The sequence below is a fragment of the Vanacampus margaritifer genome, chromosome 2 (genome assembly GCF_051991255.1).
Source record: "Vanacampus margaritifer isolate UIUO_Vmar chromosome 2, RoL_Vmar_1.0, whole genome shotgun sequence".
In the NCBI taxonomy this organism is placed as follows: domain Eukaryota; kingdom Metazoa; phylum Chordata; class Actinopteri; order Syngnathiformes; family Syngnathidae; genus Vanacampus; species Vanacampus margaritifer.
The window spans coordinates 51,991,545-52,003,624 of record NC_135433.1 but is presented as its reverse complement, the minus strand read 5'-3'; the positions used below and the strand labels follow the sequence as shown (position 1 = coordinate 52,003,624).

At 42.9% G+C, this 12,080-nt stretch overlaps 15 non-coding genes across 15 annotated transcripts; all 15 read right to left on the bottom strand.

The window, feature by feature from the left end:
* Positions 1-187: 187 nt before the first annotated feature.
* Positions 188-300, bottom strand: trnal-caa (transfer RNA leucine (anticodon CAA)). The gene is made up of 2 exons: positions 263-300; positions 188-233 (listed from the first exon to the last, which is right to left on the bottom strand). It is a non-coding gene; the product is annotated as a tRNA-Leu (tRNA).
* A 770-nt stretch (positions 301-1,070) lies between these two features.
* Positions 1,071-1,152, bottom strand: trnas-aga (transfer RNA serine (anticodon AGA)). Its single transcript has one exon. It is a non-coding gene; the product is annotated as a tRNA-Ser (tRNA).
* A 784-nt stretch (positions 1,153-1,936) lies between these two features.
* trnal-caa (transfer RNA leucine (anticodon CAA)) lies at positions 1,937-2,049 on the bottom strand. Its single transcript has 2 exons — positions 2,012-2,049; positions 1,937-1,982 (listed from the first exon to the last, which is right to left on the bottom strand). It is a non-coding gene; the product is annotated as a tRNA-Leu (tRNA).
* Positions 2,050-2,813: 764 nt separating this feature from the next.
* Positions 2,814-2,895, bottom strand: trnas-uga (transfer RNA serine (anticodon UGA)). The gene has a single exon. It is a non-coding gene; the product is annotated as a tRNA-Ser (tRNA).
* Positions 2,896-3,276: 381 nt separating this feature from the next.
* Positions 3,277-3,389, bottom strand: trnal-caa (transfer RNA leucine (anticodon CAA)). Its single transcript has 2 exons — positions 3,352-3,389; positions 3,277-3,322 (listed from the first exon to the last, which is right to left on the bottom strand). It is a non-coding gene; the product is annotated as a tRNA-Leu (tRNA).
* Positions 3,390-4,159: 770 nt separating this feature from the next.
* On the bottom strand, positions 4,160-4,241 carry trnas-aga (transfer RNA serine (anticodon AGA)). Its single transcript has one exon. It is a non-coding gene; the product is annotated as a tRNA-Ser (tRNA).
* A 788-nt stretch (positions 4,242-5,029) lies between these two features.
* On the bottom strand, positions 5,030-5,142 carry trnal-caa (transfer RNA leucine (anticodon CAA)). Its single transcript has 2 exons — positions 5,105-5,142; positions 5,030-5,075 (listed from the first exon to the last, which is right to left on the bottom strand). It is a non-coding gene; the product is annotated as a tRNA-Leu (tRNA).
* Positions 5,143-5,912: 770 nt separating this feature from the next.
* On the bottom strand, positions 5,913-5,994 carry trnas-aga (transfer RNA serine (anticodon AGA)). The gene has a single exon. It is a non-coding gene; the product is annotated as a tRNA-Ser (tRNA).
* Positions 5,995-6,782: 788 nt separating this feature from the next.
* Positions 6,783-6,895, bottom strand: trnal-caa (transfer RNA leucine (anticodon CAA)). Its single transcript has 2 exons — positions 6,858-6,895; positions 6,783-6,828 (listed from the first exon to the last, which is right to left on the bottom strand). It is a non-coding gene; the product is annotated as a tRNA-Leu (tRNA).
* Positions 6,896-7,659: 764 nt separating this feature from the next.
* trnas-aga (transfer RNA serine (anticodon AGA)) lies at positions 7,660-7,741 on the bottom strand. Its single transcript has one exon. It is a non-coding gene; the product is annotated as a tRNA-Ser (tRNA).
* A 319-nt stretch (positions 7,742-8,060) lies between these two features.
* trnas-gga (transfer RNA serine (anticodon GGA)) lies at positions 8,061-8,142 on the bottom strand. Its single transcript has one exon. It is a non-coding gene; the product is annotated as a tRNA-Ser (tRNA).
* Positions 8,143-8,527: 385 nt separating this feature from the next.
* On the bottom strand, positions 8,528-8,640 carry trnal-caa (transfer RNA leucine (anticodon CAA)). The gene is made up of 2 exons: positions 8,603-8,640; positions 8,528-8,573 (listed from the first exon to the last, which is right to left on the bottom strand). It is a non-coding gene; the product is annotated as a tRNA-Leu (tRNA).
* Positions 8,641-9,404: 764 nt separating this feature from the next.
* Positions 9,405-9,486, bottom strand: trnas-aga (transfer RNA serine (anticodon AGA)). The gene has a single exon. It is a non-coding gene; the product is annotated as a tRNA-Ser (tRNA).
* Positions 9,487-9,803: 317 nt separating this feature from the next.
* Positions 9,804-9,887, bottom strand: trnas-uga (transfer RNA serine (anticodon UGA)). Its single transcript has one exon. It is a non-coding gene; the product is annotated as a tRNA-Ser (tRNA).
* Positions 9,888-10,275: 388 nt separating this feature from the next.
* On the bottom strand, positions 10,276-10,388 carry trnal-caa (transfer RNA leucine (anticodon CAA)). The gene is made up of 2 exons: positions 10,351-10,388; positions 10,276-10,321 (listed from the first exon to the last, which is right to left on the bottom strand). It is a non-coding gene; the product is annotated as a tRNA-Leu (tRNA).
* Positions 10,389-12,080: the final 1,692 nt, after the last annotated feature.

Below are 12,080 nucleotides of genomic sequence, written 5' to 3'. Positions count from 1 at the left end.
GGGGTCATTACAAACCCACTTATTGCGTCTACTAGTCTTTACAGAATCAGGTTTTAGGAATAAGCAGCTAATTTCAATGCTTACAACATGATGACCACACAATCCAATGATTACTGTAAAACCTGCATTCTCGTCTGTAGGACAAGTGTCCAGAGCCGAAAAAAAAACACACATGTTGAAAATAGCTTGTCAGGAGTGGGATTTGAACCCACGCCTCTATTTAGAGACCAGAAAGCCCAAACCACTGAGGAAAGATGAATATCTTGAGTCTGGCGCCTTAGACCACTCGGCCACCCTGACTTGCAAGAACATTAAAATCATGGGAAACAAAACCTACAACAGTCTGGTCTTAGCCAAAATGCATCCAGAAGTGCTTTTCAGCTATGCGTTTTGAACCCATGCTTTCATTTGGAGGCAGAAATCCCAATTTGCTGTGGAAGGAGTCATCTTTTGTCAGGTGGCCAAGAGTACTCGTCTATGCTGAGTTGTTACAATCTGTATTTCTTGGGAAGCTAAATGCAATAATCTGGTCTGTTAAGTACTGCTGAGTCCATACTCATGTTCAAATGAATTGACAAGACTTCAACTCGAACCTATACCTTTCTTGGGAGACCAAAAATCCCAATACACAGTGGAAGGAAGTACACCTTGTCTAGCACCTTAGAACACTTGACCAGGCTTACACTTAAGAACTCAGCATTAACACCAGTGCTAGCCCACATGTCGCAAACAGCAACCGGAAACAGCGCCAAAAGTCCATACTCATGTTCAAAAGGGATTGACAAGACTTTTGCTTGAACCTATACCTTTCTTGGGAGTTCAAAATTCCCAATACACAGTGGAAGGAAGTACACCTTGTCGAGCACCTTGGAACACTTGAAACTTAAGAACTTAGCATTAACACACACCAGTGATAGCCCACACGTCACAAACAGCAACCGGAAACAGCACCTCTGAGACACACAGAAGTCGGAAGTCCTGTCTCCTCCGTGGCGTATACCACATAGAAATGCTCACATACTTTAACGAAATAGACTAGAAAGAGAGATCTAAATTACACAAAACACACTCGTTGTCGGCAGGATTCGAACCTACGAGGGGAGACCCCAATGGATTTCTAGTCCATCGCCTTAACCACTCGGCCACGACAACCTTGCGCATGTAGCTTTAATAATAAAACTAGTGCTTGCTGAATAGCTCCGTTATAGGGAAGAGTTCCGAAGGAAACAGCAACTCTTGCAGACCACAGATGGCCTCAGACCTTTAAGTCTAGTCTCTTAGTAAATTCTGAGAAATCAAGTCAACAGACACACTTTTAACAGTACTTGGTTAAGAGTGGGGTTTGAACATAGACTTCAATTTGATCAGAAGTCCCAATTTGCTAAGGACCCAGTCAAACCTTGACATTACTATTCATTTTGACGCAAGTGAAGCCAAGAGAATATAGAGAGCAAAATTCCAGAAAGTAATTGCCTTGTCGGGAGGATTCGAACATACGCAGGGAGACCCCAATGGATTTCAAGTCCATCGGCTTAACCACTCGGCCACGACAACTTATTATTTTTGCTTATAATGCTAACATTAGGGTTAACACCAGTGCTTGTCCCTCTACATTTCGGGAACAGTATGAGCTTCAGTTGGCTTCTTGATTGGCTGTCATTCTGTTCCATGCATGTCACAATCACCATCTACTTACAAAGTAATTCGATGGTAGGGCTCGCGCTGACTTTGGTCAGAAGGGGCTTGTCGGGGTCATTACAAACCCACTTATTGCGTCTACTAGTCTTTACAGAATCAGGTTTTAGGAACAAGCAGCTAATTTCAATGCTTACAACATGATGACCACACAATCCAATGATTACTGTAAAACCTGCATTCTCGTCTGTAGGACAAGTGTCCAGAGCTGAATAAAAAAATACACATGTTGAAAATACCTTGTCAGGAGTGGGATTTGAACCCACGCCTCTATTTAGAGACCAGAAAGCCCAAACCACTGAGGAAAGATGCATATCTTGAGTCTGGCGCCTTAGACCACTCGGCCACCCTGACTTGCAAGAACATTAAAATCATGGGAAACAAAACCTACAACAGTCTGGTCTTAGCCAAAATGCATCCAGAAGTGCTTTTCAGCTATGCGTTTTGAACCCATGCTTTCATTTGGAGGCAGAAATCCCAATTTGCTGTGGAAGGAGTCATCTTTTGTCAGGTGGCCAAGAGTACTCGTCTATGCTGAGTTGTAACAATCTGTATTTCTTGGGAAGCTAAATGCAATAATCTGGTCTGTTAAGTACTGCTGAGTCCATACTCATGTTCAAATGAATTGACAAGACTTTAACTCGAACCTATACCTTTCTTGGGAGAACAAAAATCACAATACACAGTGGAAGGAAGTACACCTTGTCTAGCACCTTAGAACACTTGACCAGGCTGACACTTAAGAACTCAGCATTAACACCAGTGCTAGCCCACATGTCGCAAACAGCAACCGGAAACAGCGCCAAAAGTCCATACTCATGTTCAAAAGGGATTGACAAGACTTTTGCTTGAACCTATACCTTTCTTGGGAGACCAAAATTCTCAATACACAGTGGAAGGAAGTACACATTGTCTAGCACCTTGGAACACTTGACACTTAAGAACTTAGCATTAACACCAGTGATAGCCCACACGTCACAAACAGCAACCGGAAACAGCACCTCTGAGACACACAGAAGTCGGAAGTCCTGTCTCCTCCGTGGCGTATACCACATAGAAATGCTCACATACTTTAACAAAAAAAACTAGACAGAGAGCTAAATTACACAAGACACACTCGTTGTCGGCAGGATTTGAACCTACGAGAGGAGACCCCAATGGATTTCAAGTCCATCGCCTTAACCACTCGGCCACGACAACTTACTATTATTGCTTATAATGCTAACATTAGGGTTAACACCAGTGCTTGTCCCTCTACATTTCGGGAACAGTATGAGCTTCAGTTGGCTTCTTGATTGGCTGTCATTCTGTTCCATGCATGTCACAATCACCATCTACTTACAAAGTAATTCGATGGTAGGGCTCGCTCTGACTTTGGTCAGAAGGGGCTTGTTGGGGTCATTACAAACCCACTTATTGCGTCTACTAGTCTTTACAGAATCAGGTTTTAGGAATAAGCAGCTAATTTCAATGCTTACAACATGATGACCACACAATCCAATGATTACTGTAAAACCTGCATTCTCGTCTGTAGGACAAGTGTCCAGAGCCGAAAAAAAAACACACATGTTGAAAATAGCTTGTCAGGAGTGGGATTTGAACCCACGCCTCTATTTAGAGACCAGAAAGCCCAAACCACTGAGGAAAGATGAATATCTTGAGTCTGGCGCCTTAGACCACTCGGCCACCCTGACTTGCAAGAACATTAAAATCATGGGAAACAAAACCTACAACAGTCTGGTCTTAGCCAAAATGCATCCAGAAGTGCTTTTCAGCTATGCGTTTTGAACCCATGCTTTCATTTGGAGGCAGAAATCCCAATTTGCTGTGGAAGGAGTCATCTTTTGTCAGGTGGCCAAGAGTACTCGTCTATGCTGAGTTGTAACAATCTGTATTTCTTGGGAAGCTAAATGCAATAATCTGGTCTGTTAAGTACTGCTGAGTCCATACTCATGTTCAAATGAATTGACAAGACTTCAACTCGAACCTATACCTTTCTTGGGAGCCCAAAAATCCCAATACACAGTGGAAGGAAGTACACCTTGTCTAGCACCTTAGAACACTTGAGCAGGCTTACACTTAAGAACTCAGCATTAACACCAGTGCTAGCCCACATGTCGCAAACAGCAACCGGAAACAGCGCCAAAAGTCCATACTCATGTTCAAAAGGGATTGACAAGACTTTTGCTTGAACCTATACCTTTCTTGGGAGTTCAAAATTCCCAATACACAGTGGAAGGAAGTACACCTTGTCGAGCACCTTGGAACACTTGAAACTTAAGAACTTAGCATTAACACACACCAGTGATAGCCCACACGTCACAAACAGCAACCGGAAACAGCACCTCTGAGACACACAGAAGTCGGAAGTCCTGTCTCCTCCGTGGCGTATACCACATAGAAATGCTCACATACTTTAACGAAATAGACTAGAAAGAGAGATCTAAATTACACAAAACACACTCGTTGTCGGCAGGATTCAAACCTACGAGGGGAGACCCCAATGGATTTCTAGTCCATCGCCTTAACCACTCGGCCACGACAACCTTGCGCATGTAGCTTTAATAATAAAACTAGTGCTTGCTGAATAGATCCGTTATAGGGAAGAGTTCCGAAGGAAACAGCAAATCTTGCAGACCACAGATGGCCTCAGACCTTTAAGTCTAGTCTCTTAGTAAATTCTGAGAAATCAAGTCAACAGACACACTTTTAACAGTACTTGGTTAAGAGTGGGGTTTGAACATAGACTTCAATTTGATCAGAAGTCCCAATTTGCTAAGGACCCAGTCAAACCTTGACATTACTATTCATTTTGACGCAAGTGAAGCCAAGAGAATATAGAGAGCAAAATTCCAGAAAGTAATTGCCTTGTCGGGAGGATTCGAACATACGCAGGGAGACCCCAATGGATTTCAAGTCCATCGGCTTAACCACTCGGCCACGACAACGTATTGTTATTGCTTATAATGCTAACACTAGGGTTAACACCAGTGCTTGTCCCTCTACATTTCGGGAACAGTATGAGCTTCAGTTGGCTTCTTGATTGGCTGTCATTCTGTTCCATGCATGTCACAATCTTCATTTACTTACAAAGTAATTCGATGGTAGGGCTCGCGCTGACTTTGGTCAGAAGGGGCTTGTCAGGGTCCTTAAAAACCCACTTATGGCGTCTACTAGTCTTTACAGAATCAGGTTTTAGGAACAAGCAGCTAATTTCAATGCTTACAACATGATGACCACACAATCCAATGATTACTTGTAAAACCTGCATTCTCGTCTGGAGGACAAGTTTCCAGAGCTGAATAAAAAAAAAAATCACATGTTGAAAACACCTTGTCAGGAGTGGGATTTGAACCCACGCCTCTATTTAGAGACCAGAAAGCCCAAACCACTGAGGAAAGATGCATATCTTGAGTCTGGCGCCTTAGACCACTCGGCCATCCTGACTTGCATGAACGTTAAAATCATGGGAAACAAAACCTACAACAGTCTGGTCTTAGCCAAAATGCATCCAGAAGTACTTTTCCGCTATGCGTTTTGAGCCCATGCCTTCATTTGGAGGCAGAAATCCCAATTTGCTGTGGAAGGAGTCATCTTTTGTCAGGTGGCCAAGAGTACTCGTCTATGCTGAGTTGTAACAATCTGTATTTCTTGGGAAGCTAAATGCAATAATCTGGTCAGTTAAGTACTGTTGAGTCCATACTCATCTTCAAATGAATTGACAAGACTTTAACTCGAACCTATACCTTTCTTGGGAGACCAAAAATCCCAATACACAGTGGAAGGAAGTTCACCTTGTCTAGGACCTTAGAACACTTGACCAGGCTGACACTTAAGAACTCAGCATTAACACCAGTGCCAGCCCACATGTCGCAAACAGCAACCGGAAACAGCGCCAAAAGTCCATACTCATGTTCAAAAGGGATTGACAAGACTTTTGCTTGAACCTATACCTTTCTTGGGAGTTCAAAATTCCCAATACACAGTGGAAGGAAGTACACCTTGTCGAGCACCTTGGAACACTTGAAACTTAAGAACTTAGCATTAACACACACCAGTGATAGCCCACACGTCACAAACAGCAACCGGAAACAGCACCTCTGAGACACACAGAAGTCGGAAGTCCTGTCTCCTCCGTGGCGTATACCACATAGAAATGCTCACATACTTTAACGAAATAGACTAGAAAGAGAGATCTAAATTACACAAAACACACTCGTTGTCGGCAGGATTCAAACCTACGAGGGGAGACCCCAATGGATTTCTAGTCCATCGCCTTAACCACTCGGCCACGACAACCTTGCGCATGTAGCTTTAATAATAAAACTAGTGCTTGCTGAATAGATCCGTTATAGGGAAGAGTTCCGAAGGAAACAGCAAATCTTGCAGACCACAGATGGCCTCAGACCTTTAAGTCTAGTCTCTTAGTAAATTCTGAGAAATCAAGTCAACAGACACACTTTTAACAGTACTTGGTTAAGAGTGGGGTTTGAACATAGACTTCAATTTGATCAGAAGTCCCAATTTGCTAAGGACCCAGTCAAACCTTGACATTACTATTCATTTTGACGCAAGTGAAGCCAAGAGAATATAGAGAGCAAAATTCCAGAAAGTAATTGCCTTGTCGGGAGGATTCGAACATACGCAGGGAGACCCCAATGGATTTCAAGTCCATCGGCTTAACCACTCGGCCACGACAACGTATTGTTATTGCTTATAATGCTAACACTAGGGTTAACACCAGTGCTTGTCCCTCTACATTTCGGGAACAGTATGAGCTTCAGTTGGCTTCTTGATTGGCTGTCATTCTGTTCCATGCATGTCACAATCTTCATTTACTTACAAAGTAATTCGATGGTAGGGCTCGCGCTGACTTTGGTCAGAAGGGGCTTGTCAGGGTCCTTAAAAACCCACTTATGGCGTCTACTAGTCTTTACAGAATCAGGTTTTAGGAACAAGCAGCTAATTTCAATGCTTACAACATGATGACCACACAATCCAATGATTACTTGTAAAACCTGCATTCTCGTCTGGAGGACAAGTTTCCAGAGCTGAATAAAAAAAAAAATCACATGTTGAAAACACCTTGTCAGGAGTGGGATTTGAACCCACGCCTCTATTTAGAGACCAGAAAGCCCAAACCACTGAGGAAAGATGCATATCTTGAGTCTGGCGCCTTAGACCACTCGGCCATCCTGACTTGCATGAACGTTAAAATCATGGGAAACAAAACCTACAACAGTCTGGTCTTAGCCAAAATGCATCCAGAAGTACTTTTCCGCTATGCGTTTTGAGCCCATGCCTTCATTTGGAGGCAGAAATCCCAATTTGCTGTGGAAGGAGTCATCTTTTGTCAGGTGGCCAAGAGTACTCGTCTATGCTGAGTTGTAACAATCTGTATTTCTTGGGAAGCTAAATGCAATAATCTGGTCAGTTAAGTACTGTTGAGTCCATACTCATCTTCAAATGAATTGACAAGACTTTAACTCGAACCTATACCTTTCTTGGGAGACCAAAAATCCCAATACACAGTGGAAGGAAGTACACCTTGTCTAGGACCTTAGAACACTTGACCAGGCTGACACTTAAGAACTCAGCATTAACACCAGTGCCAGCCCACATGTCGCAAACAGCAACCGGAAACAGCGCCAAAAGTCCATACTCATGTTCAAAAGGGATTGACAAGACTTTTGCTTGAACCTATACCTTTTTTGGGAGACCAAAGTTCTCAATACACAGTGGAAGGAAGTACACATTGTCTAGCACCTTGGAACACTTGACACTTAAGAACTTAGCATTAACACCAGTGATAGCCCACACGTCACAAACAGCAACCGGAAACAGCACCTCTGAGACACACAGAAGTCGGAAGTCCTGTCTCCTCCGTGGCGTATACCACATAGAAATGCTCACATACTTTAACAAAATAGACTAGACAGAGAGCTAAATTACACAAGACACACTCGTTGTCGGCAGGATTCGACCCTACGAGACGAGACCCCAATGGATTTCTAGTCCATCGCCTTAACCACTCGGCCACGACAACCTTGCACATGTAGGTTTAATATTAAAACTAGTGCTTGCTGAATATATCCGTATAGGGAAGAGTTCCGAAGGAAACAGCAACTCTTGCAGACCACAGATGGTCTCAGACCTTTAAGTCTAGTCTCTTAGTAAATTCTGAGAAATCAAGTCAACAGACACACTTTTAACAGTACTTGGTTAAGAGTGGGGTTTGAACACAGACTTCAATTTGATCAGAAGTCCCAATTTGCTAAGGACCCAGTCACACCTTGACATTACTATTCATTTTGACGCAAGTGAAGCCAAGAGAATATAGAGAGCAAAATTCCAGGAAGCAATTGCGTTGTCGGCAGGATTCGAACATGCGCAGGGAGACCCCAATGGATTTCCAGTCCATCGTCTTAACCACTCGGCCACGACAACTTATTATTATTGCTTATAATGCTAACATTAGGGTTAACACCAGTGCTTGTCCCTCTACATTTCGGGAACAGTATGAGCTTCAGTTGGCTTCTTGATTGGCTGTCATTCTGTTCCATGCATGTCACAATCACCATCTACTTACAAAGTAATTGATGGTAGGGCTCGCGCTGACTTTGGTCAGAAGGGGCTTGTCAGGGTCATTAAAAACCCACTTATGGCGTCTACTAGTCTTTACAGAATCAGGTTTTAGGAACAAGCAGCTAATTTCAATGCTTACAATATGATGACCACACAATCCAATGATTACTTGTAAAACCTGCATTCTCGTCTGGAGGACAAGTGTCCAGAACTGAATAAAAAAAAAAATCACATGTTGAAAACACCTTGTCAGGAGTGGGATTTGAACCCACGCCTCTATTTAGAGACCAGAAAGCCCAAACCACTGAGGAAAGATGCATATCTTGAGTCTGGCGCCTTAGACCACTCGGCCATCCTGACTTGCATGAACATTAAAATCATGGGAAACAAAACCTACAACAGTCTGGTCTTAGCCAAAATGCATCCAGAAGTACTTTTCCGCTATGCGTTTTGAGCCCATGCCTTCATTTGGAGGCAGACATCCCAATTTGCTGTGGAAGGAGTCATCTTTTGTCAGGTGGCCAAGAGTACTCGTCTATGCTGAGTTGTAACAATCTGTATTTCTTGGGAAGCTAAATGCAATAATCTGGTCAGTTAAGTACTGTTGAGTCCATACTCATCTTCAAATGAATTGACAAGACTTTAACTCGAACCTATACCTTTCTTGGGAGACCAAAAATCCCAATACACAGTGGAAGGAAGTACACCTTGTCTAGGACCTTAGAACACTTGACCAGGCTGACACTTAAGAACTCAGCATTAACACCAGTGCCAGCTTACATGTCGCAAACAGCAACCGGAAACAGCGCCAAAAGTCCATACTCATGTTCAAAAGGGATTGACAAGACTTTTGCTTGAACCTATACCTTTTTTGGGAGACCAAAATTCTCAATACACAGTGAAAGGAAGTACACATTGTCTAGCACCTTGGAACACTTGACACTTAAGAACTTAGCATTAACACCAGTGATAGCCCACACGTCACAAACAGCAACCGGAAACAGCACCTCTGAGACACACAGAAGTCGGAAGTCCTGTCTCCTCCGTGGCGTATACCACATAGAAATGCTCACATACTTTAACAAAATAGACTAGACAGAGAGCTAAATTACACAAGACACACTCGTTGTCGGCAGGATTCGACCCTACGAGATGAGACCCCAATGGATTTCTAGTCTATCGCCTTAACCACTCGGCCACGACAACCTTGCGCATGTAGGTTTAATATTAAAACTAGTGCTTGCTGAATAGATCCGTATAGGGAAGAGTTCCGAAGGAAACAGCACCTCTTGCAGACCACAGATGGTCTCAGACCTTTAAGTCTAGTCTCTTAGTAAATTCTGAGAAATCAAGTCAACAGACACACTTTTAACAGTACTTGGTTAAGAGTGGGGTTTGAACACAGACTTCAATTTGATCAGAAGTCCCAATTTGCTAAGGACCCAGTCACACCTTGACATTACTATTCATTTTGACGCAAGTGAAGCCAAGAGAAAATAGAGAGCAAAATTCCACAAAGTAATTGCCTTGTCGGCAGGATTTGAACCTGCGCAGGGAGACCCCAATGGATTTCAAGTCCATCGCCTTAACCACTCGGCCACGACAACTTATTATTATTATTATTGCTTATAATGCTAACATTAGGGTTAACACCAGTGCTTGTCCCTCTACATTTCGGGAACAGTATGAGCTTCAGTTGGCTTCTTGATTGGCTGTCATTCTGTTCCATGCATGTCACAATCACCATCTACTTACAAAGTAATTCGATGGTAGGGCTCGCGCTGACTTTGGTCAGAAGGGGCTTGTCGGGGTCATTACAAACCCACTTATTGCGTCTACTAGTCTTTACAGAATCAGGTTTTAGGAATAAGCAGCTAATTTCAATGCTTACAACATGATGACCACACAATCCAATGATTACTGTAAAACCTGCATTCTCGTCTGTAGGACAAGTGTCCAGAGCCGAATAAAAAAACACACATGTTGAAAATACCTTGTCAGGAGTGGGATTTGAACCCACGCCTCTATTTAGAGACCAGAAAGCCCAAACCACTGAGGAAAGATGCATATCTTGAGTCTGGCGCCTTAGACCACTCGGCCAACCTGACTTGTGAGGACATTTAACATTTTCAATTTGATGTTTTACTGTTTTTGAATTTACTTATAGGCATATCAATGTGATATAATCATGAGTGTTTAAAAGAATACAGTGGGATGGTGATTTTGTGAACTTTATTTGATCTTTGTACCCTCAATGCTGTTGGAGGGGCAATGTGCATGATGTTGTCAGAGTTTCTTGACACTTAGGGACTGAAGGTCTGGGGTCAGATTTTGATTACTTCTGTTCCCCCAATCAAGAAAGGGAACTGTATAAAGATGTCTGTTTACCATCAACCTTACACCTTTGTTCAATCTAGGAGATGACATGTCTGCCCTTTGTTCAATCATGAGCCAGGAGGAGGAACCTTTTAGCTTTTTTGTATAAATGTGTCGATGTTCTGTAAATTGTCACACACTTGGAATCATCACGTTGCATTCTGATGTGATATTCTGACTGTGTCTTTAGAGGCCTCTAAATAAATTCTTGCAAGAAAACTTCTTCATCAGATCCTGAATACAATTATTTTGGACACGCAAAGATTACACTTAAAATAGTAATCAAAATATTCCTTCAAAATGGTGACGCCGACGTGGACTTATTGAGACGTTTTTTCAACAGCTGTGATTGATCCTGAACACCGGATTTCTAAAGCGCAAAAATATTAACAAGGTGAGTGGACATTTTATCCACGTAGAGAAATTCTGGTTGTTTAGGATCAATACGGTTGCATTTCGTCTGTGCTAAGTTGTATTTGGGATCTGTGAACAAGTTAGGGGGGTTGTAGTAATATTTCTTACGGTGGGACGGAAAGTCCTCGATTTTGAAAATTACTACGACATTGAACCATGCATGGGAGTTTTTTCCGCGGTGGTTTGTGTTTTTATTTCTTCGTATGAATAAGCCGTCAGTATATAAGATACTGGGAGTGCGGAGTGGATTAGCCGCCTGTGTGTTAACAAGGTGTGTGCTGTGTGGAATTACTGAACCGAGGGACATAATTCCTCGGTGTGTGTATGTTGTGTTAAATAAGAAGCCGGGAAAATATTAAGTCGCGCATAAAAATGCCCCGTGTTTACGGAAGTGACGTCAAGTCGAAGCGCTTCGCCGTTTAAAACGGCATGTGACATTGAGTACCACGGAGGAATAGGCTGATTCTGTTGTTGTGGTGTTATAAGCAGCTAGTGGTGATCGCACTATGTGTTGCGGATGTGTGTTGTGAAATAAGCAGCTCGCGCTGATCACGCGTAGTGTTTGCTGAGCTAAACGCCCGTATGTCGCGTAGTTCGCTACGGTGCGTGGATTGATATAATAGGAAGCCTGCCGTTTTTTTTCGGTTCAGAGCTGTGTGATATAGCCACCCGTGAAGATCCGGATATATTTGTTGAAGTCGCGCAAAAGGTATTTAATATCTGTTTCGTTTTTGTCTTGTTTGTGTTTGTCTGAAAAAAAAAAAAAAAAGAAAAATATTTTTTTGGGGGGGATTAATGAGAATACTTTTGATCTGTTATATCGCAGTGTAGGGCAGCACGGTGGCTGACTGGTTAGCACGTCTGCCTCCCAGTGCTGAGGATGTGAGATCGAGTCCGGGCTTCGGCCTTCCTGGGTGGAGTTTGCATGTTCTCCCCGTGCTTGCGTGGGTTTTCACCGGGTACTCCGGTTTCCTCCCACATTCCAAAGACATGCATGGCAGGTTAATCGA